Here is a 14,214-nt window from a genome sequence, read left to right on the forward strand (position 1 = left end):
TCCCTACTCTCCACCACTGTATTTTTGTGTATTTTTTGTGAATACATAAAAAATCTCTTCAACTGTTTGCAATGACGTTATTTTTTTCTGCTGCTTTAAGAAATTTTATGTCCTTCAGGATTCTTTTTAAGATCACCTGCTTATGAGGTATTCAGAAAGGAATATAAATTTTATACCTTTACTTTAGAGATCCTTACACTTTATTTTTGGTCTATGTTGTTAAGTTTTACATCCAACTTGGCCACAGTTTGATTTCCCCTTTGGAATGTTTCTTGCTATTGATGCTCTAAATGTTGTGCTGCTTAGCAGAATTGTGCTGAACTCTCACCCTGAGAAATCTAATTCCTGTGGCTTCTCATTAGCAGTCCTGATTCTTCACAGAAGAAACCACAAAAATCTTGCCCATACAAGAAACCACAGAAAATAAGCAGCAGCCTCTAGATGTCATAGTAGAAATTGCACAATTGCCGTTCACACAGCAAAAAATAATCACACTGAGCTCCTTAGAAAATAGGGATAAGTGTATTTTTTAAAAAGTAAATGAAGTCTAATTTAACTATGACATTTTGCAATAATACAAGAGAGTGGAATACTGAGGATTCAGATGCATCCCTGTCACACCAACTTAAACAAAACACTGCTCCAGTGTGTGCTATGGCCTTTCTAATGAGAATATTTGCTGTTGCAGTGGTGTTTGAAATACACTAAAAAACAGAGTACTGTAAATACTGTGAGTGTTTGATATGGCAAATAAAAATTAAAATTATTTACCTTTGAGCTTTATTAGATTTTCAATGAGCTTTATCCATCAATAAAATTTAAGAGTTAATTTAGGTTTCTTATTTGAAAATGCTAGGGAGGAAGTGAGGATTAGAAAATAGAGCATATACAGGAAAAATTGACAAAAGAAACAGCCAGCTACATAAAGATGTTAGTATTTAAAAAATTATATTTAATTGGTAATATTAAGATATGAGTTACTAGTTTAATGCTATGGCAATTAAATGCTAATTTAATTGCAGTTGCAGTGATTAAGTGATGAGATGTTTAAAAATGATGCCTTGAAAATTGGTTAAAATGCCTGAAACCAATGACACTGCTCTGAAATCAGGATGAGTGGGGAAATTAGTGAAAAGATGGATGAAAAAAATGGTACAACTGCTCAACAGTTTCATAATATGCTATATGAGAAAACTCAGTTAAAAGGACATATAATAATTGGGATTTGCTGAGTAGCAAAATGGGTAAAATAGTTTCAAGCAAACCTTCTAACTGGAAAATCCTGTTTGTCTTTTCACATGCAGAAGGATCCACTGTCATTCCCTGGGTTCATGTTTCTGCTGGAACAACAGCCAGTGTGAAACAATGATGATTTTGAGTTGTGAATTCTTGGGAGATGCAGGTCTGATTTTATCTGTAGTTACCTAAGTCCAGCTCAGAGATCCAAGTCCCAGGCCTAGACTCAGGATAACTGGAATTGCAGTGGATCAATGTTTTTAGCCTCCCACAATATATGTGAGCATGTAATGTGTAAGCAGAGATGTGTGCACATAGACAGAGATTAAAATGCATTTTTTAAAACCATCTGCTCAGCTCCTGCTGGCTTAAAAAAAAAGAAAGATAAAATAGTAGTTTTTTGGAAGGATGGCCAGGGCCAGAGTTCATTCCAACAGAGATCATAAGCTTATTTCTACAAAGAAAATGTTTTTCCCTGTAAGCTTAAAGGACTGAAGAATGAGAGGTTCTGCTAAGGCTAGCCAAGTGTTATCCAGCTGGTGTTATCTAGCTGGGAAATAACTTATTGCTTTGATGAACTGCATTAAAAAATGGTCTGCAGGCTCTTTGCTTTTCTATTTTTGAGACCTTAGTAGGATGTGTAACAGTTCTTCCAGAAGTGAGAGCATGAGCCATGTATGGCATAAAGAATTGAGTGCTTGTGGGGTGTGTACCTTTGTATGATTAAAAGGTACACAACCCCTGATGGAACCAAAATTTCATCCCTTACCTCTTCCTGTTGGCTTTTAGTTTGGTAAGCAATTATTAGCATCCCATAGGGAATAGAGTATAATTTTTCTTTAAATTGATATCATAGAATTTCACAGATACAAAGGTTAGTGCAAGTTTTGTCTTAGCCATGGGAAAATAGATTTCATGCTGGTTTACTGAATCATCTCTGTTTTCAGATATCTAATCAAAAAGCAGAATAGAAAAGCAAAAAAAGTAGAAAAATAATTACATAAAATATGAATGAAATGTCAGAAACACCAAACCATGGCTGTATCAAAATCTGGGTAAATGATGAAAGTAATATTTCATGCTTCCAATCTTTGCACTTTTGAGCCTCTTTACAGGTAATTTATGAACAAAATAGAGCAGAGGTCACTGAGGTTCTGGTCAGGATTATGGACACTTTTAGCTCCAGCCATGATGTAAAAGTTCAGGTGTGCATAGCTATGTGACCACTCTGCCAGAACATGGGAAGCAGCCTGTACTGAGCTCAGGAAAATGGAAGGTGACAATTTCAATAAAGCCTCTTCCACTCTGAAGTAAGTCTGCCCTTCTTATCCTGGAGTTTACAATGTGTGTTGATGCATTAGTATTCTGCAAGGAGGTCATGCTTTGCCTACATACCTGTTAGAATTTTTTGCTTGCACATTTCTGATTTAGTTTTTATAGTTTGACAAGAAATTGCACATTCTGGACAGGCTTCCTCAATGCAAACAGACACTTGGGAGACTTCGTCCCCTTACAGTCTGGATACCTTTTTTGAAACTTGGAACATAAAAGTTTGAGTTTCTTTCTGCTTGATTATAATCAAGGTATAGGTTGCATAGAGCTGGAAGAATCTCAGGCTACCAAATGGGTATGTATTTCCAATTAAATTCCATGTTGAAAAAAGTGAAGCACAAAAAGGGAATATTACAGAAAAAGGGAGGCTCTCACTGCAATGTTCTCCTGGCTTGGGGTTTTCTTTCCTCCCTTCCTTGTAAAATTCAAATTGTTAATTGCATGCATTGAAGAAGAAAATGATTTTGCATCCTTACTGAAGATGAGAGCCCTTGCTGTATTAAATTAACTGGTGCTGGAATACAGCATCAGTTTTCAATTTGACCTGTGTATAAATAAAGCCATAGAACTATGACATAATTCAGTTTATGAGGAAATGCATCAGCAAGGAGCAGAAAAAACCTTCTGTTAGGCATAAGTAAGGCTGAAAAGATTTTAAAGAAACAGTACATATTTTTCTCTTCTAGAAATGTGACTTGTGCTAAAGTACATTTTTCTTTTCTGTCAGAGAAAACCCATGTGCCCTGAAGTTACCAGTTATAGCTCCACATACCAAAGGCTTGGGGAAAAAGAAAAGGCCTCAGCCTCCTCATTCAGGGCTTTCCTAAGTGCTAGAAAACTGTTTTATTGTCATATTTCAGTACAAAAGAGCAACTTACTTGAAAAAGTTATTGAACAAAAAATGAGTATAACAAGTTTGGCCAGCACAGCAAATTACTTCTATTTATTCTAATATTATTTGTTAATAAGATGAACTCTTAAAGATACCTGTATAACAATCATTGTCCCAGGGCCTACAGACCTTCCTTACTATGAATTTAAATGTTTATTCACTTCTGCTGTGTGTATTAATTCATACAGTTTAGTGGAAAATTTTGTAGTTTTTAACTAGCTGATGTAGGATTGGATTGTTGATGTTCTCATGAAGGTAAATGTCAAGAGGAAGTACTTGAGTAATAGCAGCATCTCTACTACAAAAAATCACTTTTACAGTAGGTCTCTAGCATATGAGACTTACTGTGTTCTGGATATTATGATCCATTTATAGAAATGAATTCATAAATGACGTAGTGGTATTTTAACTTCTCCTTGATGTTGCCATTTTGCAGTAAAATTCTCAGGGCACATGGAACAGAAGCCACGTGGAACAGAAATATCAAACTGCTGCATCCTTTCCCTGAACAGATCCTTCACCTTTGTTCTTTCTACCTTCTCCAAGCTCAGCTTGTGAATATAATAGAAATTTCTATTTGAAAACTTTCCCTTCTTTTGTTTAGGGTTGAAACTGGTAAGGGATTCAATGTGTGAATGGAAAGCAGGAATGCAGGACAGGAAATAGGGGTTCTGTCACTGTGCAAGTCCTCTAAACATAGGGAAAAAAGCAAGTCACAGGGATCTATGGACAAAGCACAAATATCAAACCTTCCCTAGCCCAGGTCTCTGAAAAACAAGACACATTAGGAAGTGCTTTTTTATAATGGCAGCACATATAACACTTCACTGATAAAGCCAGTAAGCAGCATGATAATACCTTCAACCCAGTGGAAGACAATGGCTGCTAAAAATAATAATGACATCTATTAAAGAGAAATTGTAGCCACTGAAGAAAAAGAGCTAAGACAAGTACAGACTGATCAGGGGAAGTTTTCAGCCAGTTTGTCACAGCCCCAAACCCAAACTGATTAGGAAATGACATAGCATGGTAACATGATCCAATACCTTATGCTTGGCTGTGAGTGTCCTCTGCCAAAAAATTCTGAAGTACAAAAGAGAGCATTTTGGAGATGAGAAAGAAAAAGTGTTTGAATCTCAGAAAGAATCAGTTTGTGCAATAGTTCAGAACACTGGGGACCATGATTGCATATCCTTGGTCTGCCCCATGCCATGTCTGACCAGGACAATTTTAAGCTTTCTCCAGTTTAATTTCTAGTCTGCAAAATGAGAATAATTCAACATCAAATAGTATAAATAAATATATAGATTAGAACTATTTTCTATGCTAAGCAAATAGTTGCTTTGAATTTGAAGCAACTATTTCACAGCACTGCAGTCAAATTATAAAGTTAAATAATAGCATTAAATTATAAAGACAGATAAAGCAGAAGAACTGATTAGAACAAAAACCAATAAATATACCAAAGATTTTATGTCATTAGAGAGAGATTTAAAAATACATAAGACAAACTGGTAGGTAAAATAGATGTCAAGTTCTACTGGGCAGCCGGTAGGCCTGAATATCTCAACAAATACCAACATACATCAAGCCATTACAGGTTTCATGTTATTTTTACTTAATAGTTTTGTAGTTCTCATGGGCGTCCTCAGGTTTTAAGTGACTTTTGTTTCACTGCCTTCTGTGCAACATGATAACACCAACTGCTCCTGAAATGCAGCCAACCTCAAGAGTAGAGGAGTTGCAATCCAAATTAGGTTTGGTTTGGGTTAGCTCAGGTGTCTCCAGGCACTTGAGCTTTGCACAAATGCCACAACTGAGAACACAGTGAATGGGCTGTCTTATTGAGTCTCTGATAAGGGAAGAGAAGACAATGCAAATGGAAGGCAATATGCTTAACATTGTAGAAGGAAATGTCTGAAAGCAACACAAAAATTAAGGAAATAGAATCTTTGAGAGGGTTTAATAAAATTGAAAAATATCTTTATATGCTTAGTAAGAATCTATTACTTTGGGCATGTTGTAAAAATTATGATGTCAACAGTCGTGTTCAGGGCTTAAACAAATTATTAAGGACCACTGTGTGATAAATCACTAAAGGAGGGTGGGAGGAGGCATGATTTCATTCAAGGGAATGAAATGAGCTGTTCATACTCAAAGATAAAGTGTGCTCCACTGGCTCAGAAGCTCATAGTTCTGTGGTGGAAGTTCAGCTGTGGGCAGGTTCTTTGGAAGGTGTCTGTTATGCCTTTCTCCTACTTCCCTCTAATGCATAGGTTACTGTCAAAGGCAGGATATTATGATAGATGGACAACTGGTCTGATCCAATGAGTTATGTTCTTATATTTTCCTGTGAAGAGCAAATTTCCACCATTTTCTTTTCCTTTCTCTGTAGTGCATTGAGGAAAAAGGAATTATGAGCTCTATCTTCTTCATGGTCTGTTTGACCTCTCTGAAAACAGAAGATTTGTTCCCACTGGGAAATGTCAATTACATGGACATGTATATCCTAGGAACAGACACTTTAAAAAATGTTATATAGTATCCAGGTTTTTTAAGTAGCCAGGAAAATAATTTCATTCTTCAGCAATGATGTCACTGAGCTTGTAGTCCAAATGGTGTTCTCATTCTTGGCAAGGAACATTAAACAAAAAATGTATGGTTTTCAAATGCTACTCAGATTCAGTAAAAAGCATTTACACAAACAAAATATGTTGTGTCTAGAAACTGTTGTTTATCTTTAGAATGGAGCCATGTTAATAGTTTTAATATGCTAAAATGTGAGGTCCTAGATGCACAGAATAATCAAATTCTGTTCATCTGCCTAAAAGCACTGTCCTTCTGTGAGCTGAATTGTGGCTGTGCTGAAGCTTCAGGCCCTGAATAATCTGTGCACAAACTAAATATCATAAAAGGTTTTTTTCATTCTTACTTTCTATGTAAAGTATAGTTGTCTTTATCAGTATAAGCTGTATTTTTTGGTAAAGTATAGTTGTCTTTATCAGTATAAGCTGTATTTTTTGGGACTGTCTAGAGAAAATAGATGTATAATCCATATAATTGTCATCAGGCTGCATGCTGTATCAATATACAAATATACTGATGTATTTTTTTTCTGGAATCTTGAAGGACATTTACATTGAGGAGACATTGTGAGTTTTGGTCAAGAGTGGATTATGCCCACACCCAAAGGTACTAAAGTCAGCAGTGGAATCTCAGTACTTTTGGTATCCTCTCTTTTCTTACCAAGTGCTTACAATTTAATCAAAGGGTATGATGGTATTGAGTGTGAACATGTAGAGTTATCTTCATATTCATGTCACAGAAAATAAACAGAGACTGAAACTTTTGGTTGAGAGTATTATCACTAACAATAGGTAAGAACACACAAATAGATATGAAGTAAAATGAGCAATGTATTCTTGTGATGATTTACTTGACTGTTAACTTGAATTTTCAGTTTTAGCTTTTCTGTGTTTTTTTTCCTAAATGATTATATTTCATTATAGGACAGTGTGTGGTGCCATTTTTGCATGGAGCTGTGCTTTTGTACTTGGAAGTCATTCCTAGGAGAATGATGGAGCACTCTAACAGATTGCCCAGAGCAAATGAGTCTTGATTCTCAGAGATACTCAAAATTCATCTGGATACAGTCCTGGGTGACCATCTCTAAGTAGTTCTGTTTGGCTGAGGGAGTCTCCACATGATTTCCAGAGGTTTCTTCCAAACATAACCATTCTGTAATTTTGTGATTTCATTTCTTGCCTCTAAAAATATTAAGGGATTATATTTTTTCTTAATTTAAAATACTCCTTTGTGTATCTAGGTGTCTTTTATCTCAATATCATTGTTGCACAGACCAACCAGTGACAGCTCATCAGAAGGTGATGTAGGTGGTGACAGAATACATCCCTTACATTGTAACCAAGATGCATAAATAGTACCAACAGACTGCAATTGAAGCAGTTCTATGAGACAGAGAAGGAAAGGCTGAGAGACAGGGAAGGTGGTTTTTTGTCTTCTCCTGCTGTGAGATACTGTTCTCCTCCAGCTGAGGTAGAATATTGCAAATTATTGTAGAATACGAAGAGCAAATGTATCACCCTGTGGATCTCCACCTTCTTGAGAGTATGGAATCTCTATCTTACTGTATCTTAAAATTTGAGGCAGCCATGAAGATGTGTAGATTCTGCACAACTTGCTGTTTAAAACTGTGAGAAGGAAAAAAATCCATTTTTTCCTTCTTTTCAACTTGTGCCTTTTGTTTTTACTGACAGATGCCGAGATCTAGTTGTTTATTTTCAGTTGTTATAATGGGCCTCTTACACAAAAATGTCCATTTCCCCATGTCACATTCCAGTCCACAGACTCTTCTCAGTGATTAGGAAATAATAAACTTTCCTAGAGCATGATACATAAACCTTTTATCATCTATAATGCAATCTTCCTCATTTAAATCTGAATCTTCTGTTTCTGGGAATCCAAGGCAACTGTGTGTGATCATTTTGGAGTTCACTATGCCAGTTCCTAATTTAGCACTTATATTTTTTGGAAAAAGTGCAAAATAACAAGCAGTGGTGCTTCCTTCATGTGTATTTATATCTCAGATTTGGAGTTTTGGTTTTGCCCAAGGTTATTCTTTCTCTCACTGACTCCCTGTCATGTAATATTTCTCTGTCATCTAATTAAGTAGTGACCTGAGATCAGATAGGGCCATTCAATGTGTCTATTGAATTTGGCCCAGTCTGTGAAAATAATGTATGAGAGAGAGATGTGTGAAAGCACTAGGAGCAATTTAATTTTGTTTTGAAAAATATTTTAGGCAATCTATCTTCCTTTTTGTCTCTGTTTATTTTTTTAGCCTTCAATGTTTGCCCTAGAACAAGACTTCTACGGTGATTTATACCAGTTCAACTAGAAATCACTCAGCTGAGTTAAATGTGAAAGGAAGTTGCAGTAATGCAGTAACACAGAGCAGGAATGGGTATTTTTGATATATTTTTATATTCCAAGCTAAAAACTGGTTTGCAAATGTGACAATGTGCTGAACAGAGCAATGTCTGTCACATTCCCCTGACACTGGCTCCCTGGCATGCAACAAAATGCAGGAGCAGCACCGTGGGAAGCATTTGCCATTCATTGCTAAGGCAGGTCAGGTTTTCTATTGTGCAGAGAGCAGTGTTACCTGATGCTGAGGTGTGGCGTTTGTACCTGGAGTTACATGCTTGGGCAGAGAAAGGAGGGATTTCTAATGGGATTCTTCACTTATAGAAGTTTCTTCTTAGGAAGATTCTTGTCTTTTGGAAAATTCTTTCATCCTGCATTTTATGGTGCACTGAAGAGGTGAGTAAACTGAATTTCAAACTTGCACTGGAGGGAAATAAGCCTCTGTTATCAGAGACCTCTAAGTGTTCCTAATGCAGCAGTTTAGTAGAAGCATAATTGGTGCAGAACTGAGGCTTTGTGCTCACAGAGATGTTAAAAAAAAGCATTGTCTTTCCACACTCAGTTCTTACATCTGGGTATAAAATGTTTTGGGGAACTGCACATCTTGTTGTACATAGAGCAAATATATTGAGTGGAGAACAGACCCTGGTGTGGCTATTTGATTAGTTTGAATGATATTCAATGGATGTTGGGTTTTGCTAATATTTTAGACAAAATATATTTTTTGATAAAGATGTATTTTGTTTGAGATACCGTGCAAACAAATCAAGTCTTTAACTCACTGCAGCCTCAAATGATTACAGCAAATTTTAACTTTTAAAAAAAGTAAAAAACACACCATTTTTTTTTCTATGCCTGGTGCTTAATTGTATTATTATTTTCACTACTAAAGGCCAAAAAGTTGTTCACTCATGTGCACAGCTTTTATTGACAAAGTCCCAGCAATTGCCCCTAACATATTTTGATTTTCAGCCTGTTGCTTTTCATCCTGCCTTGCGTCTGTGCCAACTGGATTTACAGTATGATGCTGTAATTGGAACATGCTCCTCACTGCCTTGAGTAGTTTTCAGAGCAGTATTTTCCAAGTGTTTGTGACACTTTCCATATGGTTTCCAACTTCAGTGCTGGCCAAAGCCTGGCTGTCACCAACCAGACATGAACAGCACAGCTTCAGAAACTCACGTTCCTTACTCCTTGTGTTTTGCACCAGTTCCCTTTTGCAAAAAATCTGCACTGAACTACTCTTCATTAAAAAAGGAGAAATTGAAATCAAGTGTTCTGTACATGCAAAACTGCTGCCCACACACAGGACAATGACCTGCATCTTCTCTACCAGCACTGTTTGTCCTTTTACACCCTTAAATTTACTTTACAGTTCCTTTGATGCATGGCTTAGGGCCGATATTGATAAATGAATGAAAAACTGAAGATACTGAGAGGGGGTAAGCAGTTAATCTATTATTTACCAGCAAGACAATTTAATTCTGTGAATACTGCCCTCTTTCTGTTTGCCTGTGCTCCATTTGTGTGTTTACCTCTCACTGTATTTTTCGGTCCTAAATGTTAATCACAAATATTTTGGCCCATGTATACTTTTGGCATCTAAAAGGAATTCGGTTTCCCATTTTGTCCTACATGGTGGAATTTTAAATATATTTAGGTACTAATTAATGTTGACTGCAGAAAGAATTAAATGCCTTTATAAATATAGCCACTCAATATATAATTAGAAATTTATTCAATACATTTGGAATATCATGATCCAGAGAGTATATTTTTACTTATTGATTCTGCATCATAGGAAGTTTTCATGGATGGGCCTAGGAGATTGATATCTTTTAGATAGTAGAAAAACATTTTCTGTTTGGGATATGCTTTCAGGGGACTATGAGCCACTGTTGTATGGAGAGGGTACTGGGTAGTGTAGCTGGCTGTGGAACACCCTGTACCAGTGTGGGTATCACTTTAAAAAGGTAACTGTAATGAATGCAGTTATTTTTAAATCAAATTCTTTCATAGGGAAGGAAAATAATCACAATTAAATGCTGTATTTTTCCTTGAAGGTTTTTGCAAGTGCTTCAAAGGGTTGAAATAATTATATGAATTTTCTTCCTCAACAACTTTAGTTTTCCAGGTTTCTAGGTTTTCCTAATGAATTAATTAGTCCTTTTTCTTCTATGAATTAAAGGAAAAGAATGAATCATTTGAGGTCACATTTTTGGTAAAATGTTATTTTGGCTTACAGAATGGTACATTCTTTTTACAGATAGTAAAATCCAAGCAATCCAGTTTACCACCCAGTAGAATGAAAATAGAATCACTAAGGTTGGAAAAGGCCTCCAAGATCATCAAGTCCAAATCAAGGCAGCTTCATAGAATCATGGAATTTTAAAATGTTAAGGGGTTGAAATGCTCCTTAAAGATCATATAGTCCAACCTCCCCTACCATGTGCAGGGACACCTCCCACTAGACCAGGTTGCTAAAGGATTTATCCAACCTGGCTTTGAACATTTCCAGGGATGGGGCAGCCACAACCTCCCTGAGTGAGTGCCTTTCTTTCTTTCTTTGCCATATTGCCCCACATGTGTAAAACAGTAAATTTTTGAGTTTGGAAATACTAACTTATTCCTGTTAATAATGTGAAGTGATCTGTTTCACGCAGAATTCAGTTATAAATTCATAATAAAAATTAAAATGGGAAAACCTAACTCAATACGATCTATGTAAGAGAATCAAGAGATTTTTGCCTTACGGATCTCTGGGTGATCTTTCAGAGGATCAGTGCAGTTGTGGACCATGCTGTTATTACAGGCCATAGTTCATGTAGATATGCAGTGCATTTAAAGAAGTCTGTCACTGAGAGCTTTTAAGAAAATGAATCAGCACAGACCAAAAAGGAAGGTCCTTGCTTAGCTAAAAAGTCACCTAAAATATTGGCTAAGGAGGATTAGTCTAAAATGTAGTTTTTACAATGAAGAGTCATTTGGAAATTTCAGGAGTGGTCTGTGCTAAGCTCTACTCTCTTCAATGTACTCATAAATAACCTAGAAGCAGATGTGAACATTCAGATTAAAAGTTTGGAAGATACTAAGTAATTCAGGATAGAGGGAAGAGGAGGAGATGGTAAAGGAGAGCTTATAGGACTAAAGGACCAGGCAATAAAATGGCAGCTGAAATTCAGAGTAAATAAATGTGAAATCAAACACATGGCAGAAACAACCCAGGAGTCTCATAAAACTGAACCAGCTGTTCCCACTCAAGAGCAAGATTCTGAGGTTATGATCTTTAGTTTCATAAAACATTGATTCATTGCTCAGTGACAGTCATAAAACCAAATCAACTGTTAGGCATTTCCAGGACTGAATAAACAGGGAACACCATTACGCCACCATGTACCTTTATAGTTCAATCAGGGGTTTTTGGATATTGTGCAAATTCTGATCTCTTGGTCTTAAAAAGGAATGTATTAAAACTTGAAAATATTCAGCAAAGGCAAAAAAAAGTAACAAAAGGATGGAGTTTCTCTAGAAGGACTGAGCTACTAGGTTAGCAATTTTTAACTCAGAAAAGAGTGATTTAGAGGGCTGATAAGAAATCCACAGGATTTCACAGGGATAGTTGATGCAGCTCAGCTGTTTGCTGTCTCTTTTCATAGAAAAACTGAGGACCGTCAGATGAAGCTGATTTCAGAACAAATACAGTGTGGCATTTCTTTATGCAAAGACTAGCAGCCCCATGCAACTGCTCACCAGGAGGCTTTGCAGATGCTCATATTTTTGTGGATTTTAGGGGGAAGTGGACAAACACTTTGAAGAGGAATCCACTTAAGATTACTAAACAGAAGAAAATCCAGTAAGCTTAGGAAATTGTGTGACCTGCATATAACTGGAAACTGAGGGACTTCTGAAGGAAAAGTCTGTTTTTATTCTGTTGTTCCTCAATGAGCATCCACTTACAGCTACAGCTAGAAAAAAAACCCAAACCAGTCTAAATGGCCCCCTGGCTTGAATTCCTGTTCCTAAGAAGTGCAAATAAAGTGTTTCTTTTTTAAAAACAATGAAGACTGAAATCACACAATTTAAGACTAAAATCACCTGTTTGGGGCCTGTGGTGCACTGTATTATTAGACTTTTTAGCTATCCAAGCAAGAATTTAGAGCTGATATTTTCGTAAAATACCAAGGGACTTAATGAATTACAAAATTACTTAAATTGACTTAATGGCTTCCAAATCTGATCAAATTGCAGTCTGGTCTGGACATTTCATTGTATTTGTTGTCACTGAAAACTGAGGCATAAAATCTATACAGACAATATCAGAGAGTATTGATTAGAGTAAAAATTACATTTACTTTAGAACTTTAATTAGGGATTTATGTCTTCTGTTATTTTTTAAGTTATTTAACTGCCATACATATTTTCAATATAGTGTGAGTAGAAACTCATGTTTCTGTTTAAAAGCCTGGTATGAGAAAAAGGAGTTCAAAACCAGCTGATGTTCTTCATTCAAGCAGAATAGTGCTTTCTTCATTTGCTGACTCATTGAGGCTGCTATAGCACTCTAGAATGCAAAACCCTTTAGGAAGGGTTATTTCTGAAGAACCAACTGGGGCTTGGGGTGTTTTTTTTGTTTCAGCTGAAACTCAACAAAAAATTTTGTGGTTCCTTAAGGTATATATTTCTTAAAACTACCCAGTTTAAGACCTAGAAGAATATTCCAGTACAAGATCGTAATAATGCTTTCAAATATTTCATCTGAGAATTTATGTATGAGTAGGCATTTGCAAAGCATATGTGTTAGATTAACATTCAGTCCACCACAGCCACAACACAGTTTCCTTTAATGGAATCCAGGGATTTAAGAAAAGTATATTTTACATTATTAACTTCAGCTTAGTTCTATTAACAGCAATTAATCCTCTTTTTTGTTCAACTTCATGAGATTTATGCAAGTTTGGGATTTTGAAAATAGTATTTTTATATTAGCGTAAAGCTAAAATAAAGGGATAAATAGGGAAATCACTTTTCTACTCAATGAAAATTCCCTGTCTATCCAGATGCTAGCATGCTGTCCATCATTAACATACCTGCTTGATTCACAATTAAATGAGGCTTATAGTTGGCACCCTAGGATGCTGAGTTCACCTAAAGACTCCTGCTGATTACGAAATTAATGTATTTTTATATATTTACAAGTATATGTTACATCTAGCAATACATTACAGCATTTCTAACAAAATGAAGAATTTTCTTACTACACTAAGTCTTTTACTTATGTTATTTGTTGTCTGCAGTGTATGTTGACCCCTGACAAAACTAACAGCAATAATAATAATAATAATAATAATAATAATAATAATAATAATAATGTTCTGTAAAGTTAGCAAAGTACTTTAGTTCTTCATGTCTGACTAACGTGTAATGAAATAATATCACGTTGTATGTGACAGTTGATTTCTTGGCCTATCTAGTAAATAATAAAGTGCAAGAATTCAAAATTTTAAAGTTGGAATTAGAGTATTTTTGAAGCTTGGAGTGAAAGAGGGAACATTCACTAAGAATTTTTCTCCCAATATCAGTGCATCTAAGACTCGTCTAAATTAGAAGCAGCATATATCATAATTTTGTTATTTTAATTTTTTCTCATCCTTTAGCTATAATAAACAATGGTAGTTACTGTTTTGCAGGATGGCATTTAGATTTTTTTTGTATTCTATCATATTAGTTGAATCCTCAGACAAATTGCATCCCTTCCTGTGTGTTGGGCATTCATTCATTCATTCATTCATTCATTCATTCATTCATAC

The 14,214-nt window shown here is 35.8% G+C and overlaps 1 protein-coding gene across 2 annotated transcripts in view; it reads left to right on the forward strand.

Moving 5' to 3' along the window:
- Window positions 1–14,214, forward strand: part of RIBC2 (RIB43A domain with coiled-coils 2) — a 30,708-nt gene that overhangs the window by 13,302 nt on the left and 3,192 nt on the right. The window lies entirely within an intron of this gene.

The sequence above is a fragment of the Zonotrichia albicollis genome, chromosome 4 (assembly GCF_047830755.1).
Source record: "Zonotrichia albicollis isolate bZonAlb1 chromosome 4, bZonAlb1.hap1, whole genome shotgun sequence".
In the NCBI taxonomy this organism is placed as follows: Eukaryota; Metazoa; Chordata; class Aves; order Passeriformes; family Passerellidae; genus Zonotrichia; species Zonotrichia albicollis.